Source organism: Macaca thibetana, chromosome 4, assembly GCF_024542745.1.
Source record: "Macaca thibetana thibetana isolate TM-01 chromosome 4, ASM2454274v1, whole genome shotgun sequence".
NCBI classification, from domain to species: Eukaryota; Metazoa; Chordata; class Mammalia; order Primates; family Cercopithecidae; genus Macaca; species Macaca thibetana.
The window spans coordinates 53,389,826-53,406,443 of NC_065581.1; the positions used below are offsets into that span (position 1 = coordinate 53,389,826).

A 16,618-nucleotide genomic window follows, 5' to 3' on the forward strand; every position below is an offset into this window, starting at 1 on the left:
TTCAAGCCGTTTCTAAAGTTAGAACTATCTCTAGATTTTATTTGCAAAAGCCAATAGAGTAACTTTTTGCTTCACAGTTTAAACCAGTTTCAGTTGGATTTTCTGCCACTTGCAACTAAATCCTAATTGATGTAACATCTTAGATACCATGTATCACCACATTTTATAGAAACTGAGTTTAAATAACTCATCTAAGACTATGGCTAGTTAGTGGCAGGATACGAACTAGGTTTTTTCTACTATGTACTCCCTCAAACCCACTCTTTTCAATTCTCTCCAGTTTATTTTATTTTTAAATTAAGATATAGGGCTCATTTCAAATATATGTTTTTACTCCAGGGACTTCATACATTCTAGAAACGCTAGCTCTAAGCAAAATTGCCACCTGATACGGTTTGGCTGTGTCCCCACCCAAATCTCATCTTGAATTGTGGCTCCCACAATTCCCATGTGTTGTAGGAGAGACCTACATGGGGTGGGTCTTTCCCGTGCTGTTCTCATGATAGTGAATATGTCTCATGAGATCTGATGGTTTTATAAAGGGGAGTTTCCCTGCATAAATTCCTTTCTCTTGTCTGCCACTATGTGAGACGTGCCTTTCACCTTCCACTATGATTGTGAGGCCTCCCTAGCCACGTGGAACTGTGAGTCCACTACACCTCTTTCTTTTGTAAATTGCCCAGTCTTGGGTATGTCTTTATCAGCAGAGTAAAAATGGACTAATACACCACACTAGGCAATACCTATGTTTGCTCAGCTATTTCCCCTTTCTGTGTGTCCTCTCTCCCTGCCTAAGCCACGGTAAGCAGAATATGACAGATATCATCGATACTTTTATGTGAGCTTCCATACAGAACATTTACCTTTTAAAAAAGAACAATAAAAAGATGCCAAATAAATAAATTTCTAATGCAGGAATTCCAAATATTGTAGCATGTGGTTAGAGGACATGCTTTGGAGTTGCCGAACCTTCTTGGAATTCTTTGAACTGTCAGTTCTGAGCACTAGGTCCAATATTTATTTATAAGATTATGAGAGAAATTACTGAAGAATCCTGAAATGTGTCTCTCATATAACAAAGTTTAGAGCAGTGGTTTTCAGACTTCAGTGTACATTAGAGTTACTGGAAAGCTTATTAAAACACAGATCAGGCCTGGCGCGGTGGCTCACGCCTGTAATCCCAGCACTTTGGGAGGCCGAGGCGGGTGGATCACTTGAACCCAGAAGTTTGAGACCAGCCTGGGCAACATGGCAAAACCCCATCTCTACTAAAAACACAAAAATTAGCCGGGCTACTCGGGAGGCTGAGGCAGAAGAATCACTTGAACCTTCTGCTGCCGTGGAGATTTCTGTGAGCTGAGATTGCATCACTGCATTCCAGCCTGGGCAACAGAGTGAGACTCGGTCTCAAAAAAACAAAACAAAACACAGATTGCTGAGCCCCATCCTAGAGTTTCAGATCTGGTGGGTCTGGAATGAGGCCTGAGAATGTGCATTTCCAACAAGCTCCCAAGTGATGCTGATGCTGCAGGTCCGGGCACCACACTTTAAAGATCACTTTTTATATGTAAGAATAAACTGAGAAAGGTCGACCATGTGACGTCAAACCTCAACACTGCTTTGCTACAGTCCCAGAAGTTAAGCCTCACCCAGCAAAGATATGGGCTAGGGCTCCTTGAGACACAGCCTGGGCAATGGAGGGTGGGGGCTGGTGTCCTGCAGGTGAACCCACTTGTGAATCACAAGCCAGACTACAGCCAGGAGTCCATGAGTGCTCGGACCGGCTGAGGCTTGGGTGGTGGGAAAACTTTTTGAAATACAAATTTAGGGTTTCCCCCTTTCCCATAATTCCTATTACTCTAGAAGCTGTCCTACCTGTGCTTCTTTCCCCCAACTCTCTCCATTCCAGGCCACAGCTAGAATAGCTCTATTCTCGTTGCATCAGGGAAGGGATGATGTAATACAAGTAAAAGAAGAAGTCTATTCCCTGGCTTTTGTATATCTAAGTATGCAGGCAAGCTGGCTTGTGAGTGTATGGACAGGGCACCACACTCAGAGGGGCTCTGAGCCTGGGGTTTAATGCTCCTTGGTGACAGTCTGGATATTTTTAATGCTTTAATCTTTGATTTTGTATCTTGTAAAATCCAATGGGACAATGGCATGTGCTCCAGGGGCTTGGAGTCTTGACTTTCCTTCAGTCTTGGCTCCCACTTCCTCCAGGAATGGGTTCTCTGCCACTCACTCCCCTGTCTCTGGGTGCCACAGGCCCTACCTGCTTGGTCTGCCTCTCCTTGAGTCCTGCTCTCTGTCTCCTTCAATGCCTGTCTGTGGCCTTTTGGCCCCAGGCTGCTGATGCCACAGCAATTTGGTAGACAATTCTGCAGACTCTCTTGCCATTTCCAACCCAGGGGCTAAGTGTGTGCAAGCAGGAAGGTTGCAATCCCTTGGTGTTGCCTGCCTGCCCTGGGTTGGTCCTGTGGGTCCATGGGAAGGGGAGACTGATTTTGTAATCCCCAACCTGAAATTTTCATTTTTCACCAGTTTCAAAAATGGCATAGCTGGCCTGAAACAGCCCGAGGAAACGTCTGCATGTTAGAGTGGCAGTGATGTAACAAAGTGTCAGCAATAACTCCACTGAGATTTTTCACTTTTCTAGTATTGCATGGCAACAGAAGACTCATCCTTTCCCCCTCAAAGAAGTAAAGAAATGAGCAGAGAGAGAGCTGGAACTACGGAGCCTTGGGTCAGAGATGACTTAGCCAGACTAAAGTCAAAATAGAAAGAGCGATGTCTCAGGGGATGCCAGCATGGATAGAGAGTGACTCAGACAAGGTGAATCCCACAAGTGTGTACATGGTGTAAATTCCATCTTGACAGATTAAATTCCTGCCATCAGATGAAATGGGGGTTTGAAGTAGAAAATAAGTTGCATTACAGAAAAATAAGGAATATTAAATTTCTTAGCCAGGCATGGTGGCTCATGCCTGTAAATCCCGGCACTTTGGGAGGTTGAGACAGGCAGATTGCTTGAGTCCAGGAGTTTGAGACCAGCCTGGGCAATATGGTGAAACCCTGTCTCTACAAAAAATACAAAAATTAGCTGGGTATGGTGGTGCCTGCTTGTAGTCCCAGCTACTTGGGAGGCTGAGGTGGGAGGATTGCTTCAGCCCAGGAGGTGGAGGCTGCAGTGAGCTGCAGTTACACCACTGCACTCCAGACTGGGTGACAGAGCGAAACCCTGTCTAAAAAAAAAATTTAATTTCTGCCACGCTTGCCCCCAAAATGGGAAGAGGAGTTTTCATGCGTTAAGAGCATGCAAGAAAAGGAGACCTCTTACAGGCATGAGAGCTAGGAGAGATTGGTCAGACCTGGCAAGAAACCACTGTTCAGGAGACTTAAAAGAGAGCTCTAAAAGTCAGCCACAAAGGCCAAATTACCCCAGGGGTCCAAAAACATAAAGACTGAGGCTGGTCAGAGGAAGCCTACCAAAGAAGCAGTAAGTATGGATGCACAGTTTTCTTATAAGAGAGCTGTGTAAATTGCTCTTTAGAATATTTTGTTGTATTACAGACATATGTTCCTTTTGTACTTATCTGGGAGGAAACTTTCCTTAAAGCCAAGTAGATAAATGGTTTGGAAAAAAAAAAAAATGCTGGTTGCTAAGGGCAATGCCGGGACACAGGGGAAAAATATTTGAAGAAAATTAACAAGAACTGAGTCTCAGAAAGACTGAAAAGAGTGAAGTGACCAAGAAGCCTGATTTTTATTGGAGAAAATTTTGTTTGATTGATTTTTTCTTTTGATCAATATCTTCTAATTTTTTCTTTTTATTGATATCTTCTAATTTTTCTACAACAAACATGCTTTAGTTGTGCAATTTTTATAAGCAGAGAGACCTCTACAGTGCAAGGGGACTCATAGTGCTTGTGGTAAAGAGGCATTTATGATTCTAATCTCCCTTTCTCTGCATTTGAGAGAAGAGAAGGAAAAAAAGGAGGAGAAAAAAAAAAAAAGACAGAAAAAAAACCCATAGTTTCATTTTCTTCCCCATTATCTGAGTCCAGACGTAAATGAAAGAACAAACATCTCCAGTGAGGAACCAGGAAGAAAGCAGAGGCAGGGAGGTCCCAAAGGGGACCAGGTCTTTAGAGGCCCAAATCCTACCCTTAGGAGCCCTCCTCAAGGAGTTACTGCAGACTCAATAACAGCCTACCTGGAGGATGAACCACAGCAGGTTACTGTGCTTTTGGGATTGTACTGGTGGTGACAGGAGATGGATTTTGTGACCAGACTAATTCCATGCCAATAAAAATTCTCATATAACCAAATACGTTCCAGATTGCAGTAAATAATACAAAGCTCAGATAAAACAGAAACCACTGCATTGAAAGTGCAGGAATGGTTCCCTGGAGCTCCCTGGAACTGGATTTGACTAATGGAAGGTTTTAACTTCTCCAATGAGTGCCAAACCAGCCATAAGAGAGAACTCCTGATATGAACGCAATGCATACCTGTGATAGACCAAGACAGAATAAGCCATTCCAAAAGCCGAAGCACCCAGGGAAAACCAAAAGGTAGAAGAGAAATACAGACTCAGAAAAAAAAAAATGGCATTTGATGACTCAGAGTAGATAACTGATTTGTTCTTAGGAATCAGGTAGGGTGAAAAGAGGTTCTTCAGAAGGGGGTCAAATCTTGACCCATTCGAGAGTGTACACGCTACTTGGCCAGGTGCCCTTCTGTATTGGGGTGGCCTCTATGCGAAGAGAACTGGATTCTGGCTCTCAGAAGCTCATATTTCCTCTCTGTCAGGGATCTTGTTTAGCTCATGATGGAAATTTTGTCCTCATCAGCATCAGTTTTCAAAATTCTACACACTGATACAAAATCAAGAGGGAGGGAAGAGTCCCTTTGGGATGTTTCATATCATGAATCATCAGTCCCTTCCTAACTTTCCTGGGAATTTCATCCACATACAGAGGTCCCATTGACTTCTGTGGTTCCTGTCAAAGCCAAATTCAAGGCTGGAAAAGATGAGCTGGAGTCAATTTCATGTTTTGGACTCATCAGCTAAGTTCTGTTGCAGTCGGGGGTCAGAGCAGCTTAGCTTTAAAGAGGCAGAAATAAAAGAGCTTGCTATTCAAATAGCTGGGGGTTTTTAGCCTGCTGATTGTAAATGGATCCAATGATTTACATGCAGACCATTGAGCAGGGGATGAATGAACAGCAGAGCTCTGCAGTGTCTTTTTAAATATGCAGTTCAGCCTGTTTTGGTGGTAAATGTAAACATGTGCAACTAAAGGAAGTGCTGGTGTCAAAAAGCCTTGCCAATTTTATTTTATTTTAACTCTACAACACACAAGGGAGAAACAGAGTTTAAGAAAGTTCATTCAAACGTGTGCAATCCAAATGCTTTCTAGAGACATAAAACATAGGGGTTTTGAAAGACTTCTCTGACTTAAAGATGCAATAAGAAAAGTTATAGTTTTTTATTCACTTAGGCTAAAGCCTCTCTGTATAATATTGCTCACTCTTCCAGGAAGAGAATGGAGGAAAATTGACCATGGCATAGTTATCATAAATTTGTCCCTTGGAGGCATGTGTTCTATGTTATCTGTAAATAAGTCATAAGACTTTGCTTCATTCACTCGTTCATTCATAGATTCACTTTGTTCATTCAAAGAACATCTATTCAGTCCCTTCTCTTTACCAGGCACTGTGCTAGGCACAGGACATACAAAATTAAATAAGATGGATTCAGTTTCATGTAAGATAGAGTAAGTAATATCTCTCCCACCAAATGCAGCTATAAAACCTGGATACATTGAGCAGGTATTTAAGTATTATGGGAAGCAAATATTAGCAGGTAGATTGAGGAAAAGACCATAATTTGAAGTACCACTAAACTGATGGTGAGCTTGTGACTTTTTTTCTTCTGGTATTCCCTGGCCTAGATTTAAGGCAGCCTAAAACCTAGACGTGAGCATTGCCAAGAACAGAGAGCGAGCTCCAGGAAAACCTTTTAGTCCTGACATGAGGAGTGCAAAAGGAGTCTCCTAAATTCTCCATTTTCTTTTGTCCTTCTTTTTCTTTTTTCTAATCTCTCACATCACCCAGCCTGTAATGGACGGTAGGCACCTACAACTCAGGGAGAGGAACTTCCTTTCTGATTGGAAGAACTGTGGTTCCCAAAGGGTGGCGCAAATGCCTGTTGTTTTTTTCTCTATCCTCCCACCACTTGGCGCCTGTATTAAAGAGTCTGACTCTATATTTGATGTTTGACTGCTGACAGCTTTCAAACCTCACCACTCCCCCTTCCCCTTTGGCCCCACATCTGGGCAGGCTGATGTAAGAGCTCAGCTACTCCCTTGGCACTGGATAGAAGTTCAAACTATGTAAGAAACTCTCACATGCAGAAACTCTCACCCAGCCTCGCCCGCTAGCCATCATAAAAACAAGCCTGTACTCTTTGTTGGCTCTCTCAAGCCATTTTCAGATCAACCTGGGGACTCTTTCTGCTTTCCTCAGAAAGCTTCATTATGTGTGTATAAACCTCTTCTTACTCTCTTGTTGCATGTGTGGCATCATTGATCTCAATATCCAAACTAAATTTTGTTTTGGGGAGGAGCCCATTTCATTTTGGTTGAGTGACCACAACAACCCTAGACACAGGCCCAGTTATGGGAAATGCAGAGCAGATTAGGCTCAAAGAGGGATACTTTAGGGAACCAGAATGTACCAGGGAGATCTCAGAGAGGAGAGAGCTGGGAAAGCAACCCCAAAAAGTTGTTTTACAACTTGAGAGTGGGTGCAGTGGCTCACACCTGTATTCTCAGCATTTCAAGAGGCTGAGCAGGGAGGATCCCTTGAGTCTAGGAGCTCGATACTAGCCTGGACAACATAGTGAGACTCTGTGCCTACAAAAAAAATTAAAATTAGCTGGGCATGGTGGCTTACATTTGTAGTCCCAGCTACTTGAGAGGCTGAGGTGGGAGGACTGCCTGAGTCCGGGAGTTCCAGGTTGCAGTGAGCTATGATCATGACATTGCACTCCAGCTTAGGTGAGACAGCAAGACCCTGTCCCAGAAAAAGAAAAGGCAAAAAAAGAAGGAGAGAAAAGAAAAGAAAAGAAAAGAAAAAGAAAAAAAGAAAAAAGAAAAGAAAGAAAGGAAGAAAGGAAGGAAGGAAAGGAAGGAAGGAAGGAAGAAAGAAAAAAGAAAGAAAGAAAGAAAGGAAAGGAAGGAAGGAAGGAAGGAAGGAAAGGAAAGAAAGAAAGAAAGAAAGAAAGAAAAGAAAGAAAGAAAAAAAGAAAGAAAAAAAAGAAAGAAAGAACAAACTTGGGCTTATTCCCAAATGGTGCATGCATAGATCTGACCATAAAAAGCATATCTTTAGACTTTGAGAACTGAACTATGGGAGAGACGTGGGTAACCACGTGCCAGACTGGCCACTAGGTGGCATATACATCAGCGGGATCTGCCTTGCACTGCAAAGCCTTTGCAAACAGAACTGACATTGAAGCTGCAACCCACAGAAGGCTGGTCAGAACTTGGAGCTTGAAATCAGCTGGTTTGACTGATGGCTAACACAAAAATGTCAACATTCCATCTGATTAAAATAACACCAAGAGTCTCATAAGATAATATTCAAAATGTCCAGGATATGATCCGAAGTTATTCAGCATACAAAGAACCAAGAAAATATCAATTAACATGTGTTAAAATTCACAAAATTCACAAATTGTACACCAAAGAAAGTCAGTTTTACTGTATATTAATTTAAAAATAATGCCATTTGCTTGCAGGAAGTACACAATCTAGTTAGGGAGATAGAATCATAAATGAATAACGATATGATGTTTAGAACCTTATGATGATTTAAAACAAAAACACGGATAGGATAATGCAGGAGCACAGAGGGATACCTAGCCCAGTCTGGGGTGTGGGGATCAGGAGGTTGAGATCAGTTTTCAGGAGGAACAGATGCTTTAGTTGATTCTGAAAGAACAAGTAGAAGAAGTTAGGTAAAGTAGAAGGTATTCACACCTAAATGAGGGGAAAAGTAGGGGTGGGAAATACAAACGGTTCTATTTTATTGGGATACTAGCTGACAGGCAGGGAGTGACAGAAAAGATGGAGGACGCCCCAGGACCAGGTCATGGAAGGCTTCAAATACCGTCTTATACCACATTTAACCCTATTAGAAATCCTACTGGGAATAAGTTCTTAGTTTTGTCAACATTAACATGATGGTCACGACACAATCATGGCACCCCTGTGGGCCTTGATCTCTCGTGGCAGAAACTATTGGTAAGCACCAGCATCTGTTTGGTCTTCTCTGTTTTGCAGCTTCCCTTGCAATGAGGCTGGCTGTGTGATCAATCCTGCCTATGGATGTGAGGGAAAGTGCTGCATGCCATGCTCTGGGTTTGGATGATAAGTATCCAGGGTGCCTTTCCAGAAGTTTGTTGCCCTTTCACATTGACCTTAGAGGCCATGTGTTGAAGGGCCATGAGACAAGATGGAAGGAACCTGGATCACTGAGTCATCACTTGACTGACCAGGAACATCTATGAAGTGGTTTGCACAAGTGTGCAATAAACTATCCTCCTGTTAAGCCACTGAGATTCCATACTTTGTTTTTTTAACACATTATAGCCCAGCTTATTTGACTAATAGTTTCTCCATCTCTTTTTCAAGAGCATGGATAGCCTTCCTCCAAAGTCTTTTCCAGCTCCGTAAATCCAACTTATTCTAAGGAGGCCCTCCTCCAGTCAGCTGGCTCCTTCCTGGTGCTTTGCTCAGGCTTCTTGGGATCTGTCCTGCCTGTGTTCTTCCTCTCCAGGATAGTTCTATATCTTACCTTGGAGAAGGATCATGACACCAGAGGCACTCAGGATTGGATAGGCTCTCAAAGCTCACCTAGTCTACCTTAGTTTCTAGTTCCCGAGTCACCTCTATAACATCCCTGCCAAGTGGTGGTCCAGGGTCTGGTTATTGAAAACCTCCAGTACTCAGAAACTCATTGCTTTGACCATACAAAAGTTCTTTCTCTCTCTACATTCTAAAAAGCACATTACACTGCCCATAATGACTAATCACCGTGGACTGCGCCTAAGTTCTCCTTATTTTACTTTTTAAACGAATAAATAGTGACTCCATTTAAATGAATGAGTAGTAATTGCATTTGACATATCTGAGCCTATTCCTGACCTCTTCCCATTATAGTGAGATTGTTTCTTTTTGTTTGTTTGTTTACACAATGGCTGTTTCTTTGATGAATTTGTGTGGCCTGTGGATGAATTCAGAAATTATCCTTTTTTTTTTTTTCGAGATAGAGTCTCACTCTGTCCCCCAGGCTGGAGTGCAGTGGCAGGATCTTGGCTCACTACAAGCTCCGCCTCCCGGGTTCACGCCATTCTCCTGCTTCAGCCTCCTGAGTAGCTGGGACTACAGGCACCTCCCACCACGCCTGGCTAATTTTTTGTATTTTTTAATAGAGACGGGGTTTCACCGTGTTAGCCAGAATGGTCTCAATCTCCTGACCTCATGATCCGCCCACCTCAGCCTCCCAAAGTGTTGAGATTACAGGCGTGAGCCACTGCGCCCGGCCAGAAATTATCCTTATGTCCATCAACTCCATGTGCCCACTAGCAGAGAGCTCTTTCTTTGAGAATATCTTGTCTGTAATGTCAAGGACAAAGTCCGATAATAAGTCATAGCTGTCCTGCAGTTCAAATCTTTGGAATCTTTAAGTCTCTATATGTCCACGGGAAATCTCTAAAACCACAAACATTTTTAAAAAGTCAATACAATGGAAGAAGAAAACAATAATGAATATCCTTATCTGGATGGAAAGTTTTAACATGAAAGCTTTTTGTAGTGAAGGACTCTCTGCTATACAGGCTATTCAGTTCATAATGCTGGATAATCAAACACAAAAGTACAAAAGGAAAAATTGACCTGGCGCATCAAAATTTCAAACTTATACCTTGCAAAAGGCTGCTGACAGCATGAAAATACAGACTGGAAGAAAACATTTGCAAACCACATGTGACAAAGGACTAGTGTTTAGAATATATAAAGAACTCCCAAAACTAAACAGTAAGAGAAAAAAATCCAGTTAGAAAATGGGCAAAAGACATTAATATAGTTTGGATATTTTCTCCCACACGAATCCCCTGTTGAAATGTAATTCCCAATGCTGGAAGTGGGGTCTGGTAGGAGGCGTTTGGATCATGGGGGCACATCCCTCATGGCTTGGTGCTATCTTCATGACAGTGAGTTCCCACGAGATCTGGTCATTTGAAAGGTGTGTGGCACCTCCCCTACCTTGCTCCTGCTTTTGCCAGTGAAGCGGCTGCTCCTACTTTGCCTTCCACCATGATTGTAAGCTTCCTGAGGCCTCCCTAGAAGCTGATGCCGGAGCTATGCTTCCTGTACAGTCTGTAGAACTGTGAGCCAATTAAACCTCTTTTCTTTATAAATTACCCAGTCTCAGGTATTTCTTTAAAGCAATGCAAGAATGGCCTAATGCAGTCATAAAGAGACATTTCACTGAATAGTGGCAAATAAGCCCACGAAAATCTCATCGTTAGCCATTAGAGAAATGCAAATTAAAACCACGATGAAGTCTTCTTATAGTGCAGCTGCCATTACTGCTGCCCTCTGCCCTCTGGCCCATCAATCTACCTGCAGACGAGCAGCCTGCACCTCTACAGCACATCGGTCACTGGCTCCCATAAAATCAAGTCCCAGCAGAGTGAGGTGACCTGAATCCTGGATAGGAAGCGTATCCAATACCAGCTAGTGGACATCTCCCAGGACAATGCCGTGAGGGATGAGATGCAAGTCTTGGTGGGCAACCCCCAGGTTGCCCCATCCCACATTGTCAATGGGGACCACTACTGTGGGGACTTTGAGCTCTTCGTGGAGGCTGTGGAACAAAACATGCTGCAGGAGTTCCTGAAACTGGCCTGAGTCAAGCTGGCCCACAGTTCCCCTGCTGGACTCCATTACTACACTCTACTTACAGCTCTCACCTGGCCATGAAGGACCTTGTGACCAACTCCCTGTCATTCCTAACTTGACCTTAGAGTCCCTCTCCACAACGCAAACCACTTCTCCTCCCTCTTTCTAAATGTAGTCTCCTCTTCTCCATTCAAAGGCAACATTCCTTACCCACTAGTCTCAGAAATTGTCTCAAGCAACAGCCCCAAATGCTGGCTGTCCCCAGCCAAGCGTGGGGCTGCCATCCTGTCTGGCACTGGCTGATGGGCACCCCTATTGGTTCCATCAGCCAGAACTTTGCCAAAGGCCCCGCAATGCCTCTCCCAGGAGGACCCTAAGGATAATTAAATGTCCTGTTCCACTGGAAAACACACATACACACACACACAAACATACAAAACAAAAGAGAAAACCATGATGCAATATCACTACACACCTAGCAGAAGGGCTAAAGTACAAAATAGTGACACCACCAAATGCTGACAAGAATGTGGAGGAACTGGATCACTCATTCATTGCTGGTAGGGATATAAAATGGTACAGCTGCTCTGGAAAACAGTTTGGCAGTGTCTTAAAAAACTAAACATGTACTTGTTACATAATTCCACTCAGAGACATTTATCTCAGGGAAATAAAAATGTATCTTCACAAAAGCTATCTGTACACAAATGTTTATAGCAGGTTTATTCTTAACAGCCCAAATCTGGAAACAATTCAGATGGTTAAACAAACTGTGGCATATCCATACAGTGGAATACTGCTTAGCAATAAAAAGGAATGAACTATTGATACATGCAATGACCTGGATGAATCTCCAGAAAATTATGCTGAGTGAACAAAGTTAATCCCTAAAGGTTGCTCGTAGTATGATTATATTTATATAACATTCTTGAAATGACAAAATTATAAAAATGGAGAACAGATGAGTGCTTACCAGAGGATAAAGAGAAAGTTGCAGTGGGTGGGGAAGTGGGTGTGGTTATAAAAGACCCACAGGAGGAAAGGATCTCTGTGGTGATGAAAATGTTCTGTATCTTGATGGTATCAATGTCAATGTCCAGTTTGTGATATTGTATTAGAATTTTGGAAGATATTAACATTGGGGGAAACACCACTGAGGGAAACTCTTTGTATTATTTCTTATAACTGCATATAATTCTGCAACTATCTCAATATAAAAAAATTAATTTTAAAAACACTCCCCAGCCAGGCACGGTGGCCCACGCCTGTAATCCCAACAGTCTGGGAGGCTGAGAAGGGTGGATCATCTGACATCAGCAGTTTGAGACCAGCTGGACAACATAGTGAAACCCCATTTCTACTAAAAATACAAAAATCAGCTGGGTGTGTGACAGGCACCTATAATCCCAGCTATTCGAGAGGCTGAGTCAGGAGTACCACTTGAACCCAGGAGAAGGAGGTTGCAGCGAGCCAAGATTTCACCATTGCATTCCAGCCTAGGCGACAAGAGCAAAACTGTCTCAAAACAACAACAACAAAACAAAACAAAACAAAAAAAACCCCACTTTTCACACCTAGGTTGCAGCCCATACCAATTAAATTACAATGTCGGGAGAAGAAGTTAGACATCAGTATTTTAAAAACATGTCCAGGTGATCCCATAGGCAGCAAATTTGGGAACCACTGAATTAGGCATCTCAGAAGCCTCTGAGATGTTTAAGAAGAGAAAGAAACAAAAGTTTTCCTAAAGTTCTCTTTATAGAGATATCTTTGTAAAAAGGAACAACATAGACACATCCTATTACATTTTGGCCATAGCCTCAGTCAGTATGAGGGAGAAGCCTGGACATTTCTTATTCATCTGACTTCACTAATTAAAAACTTAAGCCTAAAAGTCAACATTACTAACTACTTTGCTACTGGAATAATTTACCAAAAATGTTTTGTTTATTTATTTATTTATTTATTTTTTGAGGTGGAGTCTCACTCTGTGCCCAGGCTGGAGTGCAGTAGCGCGATCTCCACTCACTGCAACCTCTGCCTCCCAGGTTCAAGCAATTCTCCTACCTCAGCCTCCCCAGTAGCTGGGATTACAGGTGCGTGCCACCACACCCGGCTAATTTTTTCTTTTTTTAAAATTTTTAGTAGGGATGGGGTTTCACCATGTTGGCCTGGCTGGTCTCGATCTCCTAACCTCAAATGATCCGCCCGCCTTGGCCTCCCAAAGTGCTGGGATTACAGGCGTGAGCCACTGTGCCTGGCCCCAAAAATGTCTTAAAAAGCCATTTCATGAATAATGCAATTTCTTCCCCTTCATCTTCATTCCAATACAGTAGATTTACAGTTTCTCTTTCTGGGGTTTTAGCCAATGGTTGTCCAAAAAATATTAAATGGGAAAATTCCAGAAATAATAAGTTTTAAATTGTGCACCATTCTGAGTAGCATGATAAAATCTCACACCATCTGCTCCAGTCCATTTGAGATGAAAATCATCCCTTTGTCCAGCATATCCATGCTGTATATGTTACCCTTTGTTTAGTCACTTAGTAGCCCTCTTGGTTACCAGATTAAAAAAACATAGTAGACTGTAATACAGTTCAATACTATTCAGTTTCAGGCATCCACTAGGGGTCCTGGAATGTACTCTCCAAGGATGAGAGGGCTACTGTAATCTTTATGAAGTGTAGCCTGAGAGGTGAGCTATAAAAAGGCTCCTAGGTGTTCCACAGCCTGCGTAAGGTGCTACAGGTGTGTTGTTCTGTTTTAAAAGTAACACCTCATCTACACCTGGCTGGCATTTCAGATCCCTTTAATATTCACTCCCCTTCTTTCCAAGATATTTTCTTTTTCTTTTCTTTTAACACAGGGTCTCTCATGGAGTGTAGTGGCACAATCTTGGCTCACTGTAGCCTCATCCTCCAGGACGCAGGTGATCCTCTCACCTCAGCCTCCCAAGAACCTGGGACTACAGGCGCATGCCACCATGCCCAGCAAGTTTTTGGTATTTTTTCTAGAGACAGGGTTTCACCATGCTACCCGTGCTGGTCTCAAACTCCTGGGTTCAAGCCATCTGCCCTTTGGGGGCTCAGCCTCCCAAAGCTCTGGGATTACAGGCGTGAACCATCATGCCCAGCCCTTTCTAAGAAATTTCTTAGAGATCCCGCTTAAACTTGTTATAACAAGCAGCCCTCTTAGAACAAACTATAAAAAGAAAGGAGAGAGAAAGGGACTGAATCGTTTCTCTCATTAAACTTGTACCCAATTTGACCTTAACAGGGAGCGCGTCCTAATGCATTGTTGAGAGGATTTTAGAAGGTTCCTGAGTTGCCTATTTTCAAGTAGTATCACACTCTATTTTTCAGTCTAAGCCTTCTCTTGGAAGTTTTTCTTTTAAATTAAAAACATTGTTTAAAATGTGTTATCAGAGTAACATTAATGTAATGAGAAGAGGCAACCTTATCAGATAAGATAATCTGTTTTTCCTGAAGGATGCCATTTTCATTGCATTAGGGTTGTTTGCTCATAGAGACCTACAGACACATAGATTAACCCTGCACACCAAGTCTTCTTTCTCACCAAGCGAATTTTCTGTTTGATTTTTATACTCCAAGAATCACAAGTACAGTAGCATCTCCACGGGGACAAACAGAATAGGAAAGATTGAGTTATCCTTAATATTTGTTTTTTTTTTATTATTTTCAAGAAAATCTCTTTTAGAAAAGATGAAGTTGTTTTGTCCTTACATGCCAGTGAATGCATGTAAATCCATTTACCATAGAGAAGAACACAATTCTTTCACTGTTAAAGCCAAATAGAAGAGTCAGTAGTCATCTAAGACAGAGGCTCTTCTGGTCTTCAATGCACAGAAACATGTTGCTTTAAATTCAGTTAAGGGTAACCAACGAAAAACAAGCTACACACAAAGATTACCTCTCACCCCATCATGCAAAGTTTCCATTCAGCAACATCTGGAGACTGCACAGCCCATTTGATGTAAATAGAAGACTCAGAGGCAGAAACCATATTCAGCCCAGATTCTTTGTGAACATAGCTTGTTGCTGAACCAATTCACTCTGCTTCTAATTCACAGATCTTCAGCCCTAAGTAGCCTCATTTGGTTCTTATGAGGCACAGAGCTCTTTCCTCACCTAGGGCCTTTGCTTGTGCCATTCCTGCTGCCCGCATTGTGGCTCCCCTGGCTCCTGGCCTGCTGGCTCCCTCTCAGACTTCAGGTTTCAATTAAAATAACAGCCCTTCCCACTCCCCTTACTTCAGAGTTAGTCTCTGACTTGGCACCCTGTTGATTTCTGAGTCCTATTCCAGGGCTTGGCATCTCATAGTTACTTGTTGAATTAATAAACGTTAACTCCAAAAAATAATAATAAATACTTCCTCCAGTTAAAAAAGTAGATATTATACCATTTCTTAACAGAATATTAGTGACAAATAAAAACTGATCATCTTAGCTGGGTGTGGCAGTTACAACCACTTGGGAGGCTAAGGTGAGAGGATCACTGGAGCCCAGGAATTTGAGGCCACAGTGAGTTATAATCTTGCCACTGCATTCCAGCCTGGGCAACAGAGTGAGGCTGTGTCTCTTAAAAAAAAACCAAAAAGAGTGTATTTTAGTTAAACATACACATGCCTGTGGTCATCAAATACCAAGACTATAATGATTAGCTCAAGCCGTTGAGAAACAGAAGCTGCCTTCTAATGGTGACACGCAGTATGCTCAGGCAGAATTGTAAATGGGTGCCACATTGAATACCTGACCACTCTATTTCACAACTCTTCCTCCTCTGGATGCTTATATGCATTTATTGTCTATTCCATTCATCCATCCAACAAGCACTACTACTGCTTTAAGGCTCTTATGAACCTCTTCCACTAAATTTTAAGCTTCTGGAGACAGGGACAGCTCTTTTTAACAATAATGACAAATACTATTGAGTATCTGCTATGTGCTAGTCATAATGTTATGTGTTTTCCTGTATTAATAATGTATGTGATGGAGCTTTGACTTAAACCTGGACAGAATGACAGCAAAGCCTGCACACCTACACTTTTCTTAAACCTGGATCTGGGCCAGGCATGGTTGCTCAGGCCTATAATCCCAGCTCTTTGGGAGGCTGAGGTGGGCAGACCACTTGAGGTCAGGAGTTCAAGACCAGCCTGGCCAACATGGTGAAACCCTATCTCTACTAAAAGTACAAAAATTAACCAGGCATGGTGGTAGGTGCCTGTAATCCCAGCTACTCGTGAGCCTGAGGCGTGAGAACCGCTTGAACCTGGGAGGTGGAGGTTGCAGTGAGCCGAGATCACACCACTGCACTCCAGCCTGGGTGACTAAGTGAGACTCCATCTCAAAACAAAAACAAAAACAGAAAACAAACAAAAAGCCTAGATCTTAGCTGTTTGCATGATCTTTGGTGAGTTGCCTCAGTTTCCTCCTCTGTAAGATAGGGAGGATAGAGTATCTACCTCAAGGGTTGTTGTGAAGATTAAGAGAATTGATACTTGTAAAATGCTTAGAATAGTTCGAGGCACACAATAGGCATCATTAAATGTTTGTTGTTTGCTGTTGTTGTTATCATAACCATTATTGCTTAGAGGAAAGTCCCCTGTCTGGGAAACCCTCATTCCTTGTT

The 16,618-nt window shown here is 42.5% G+C and overlaps 1 pseudogene; it reads left to right on the top strand.

Moving 5' to 3' along the window:
* Positions 1 to 2,787: 2,787 nt before the first annotated feature.
* LOC126953383 (SH3 domain-binding glutamic acid-rich-like protein 3) lies at positions 2,788 to 10,979 on the top strand (annotated as a pseudogene).
* Positions 10,980 to 16,618: the final 5,639 nt, after the last annotated feature.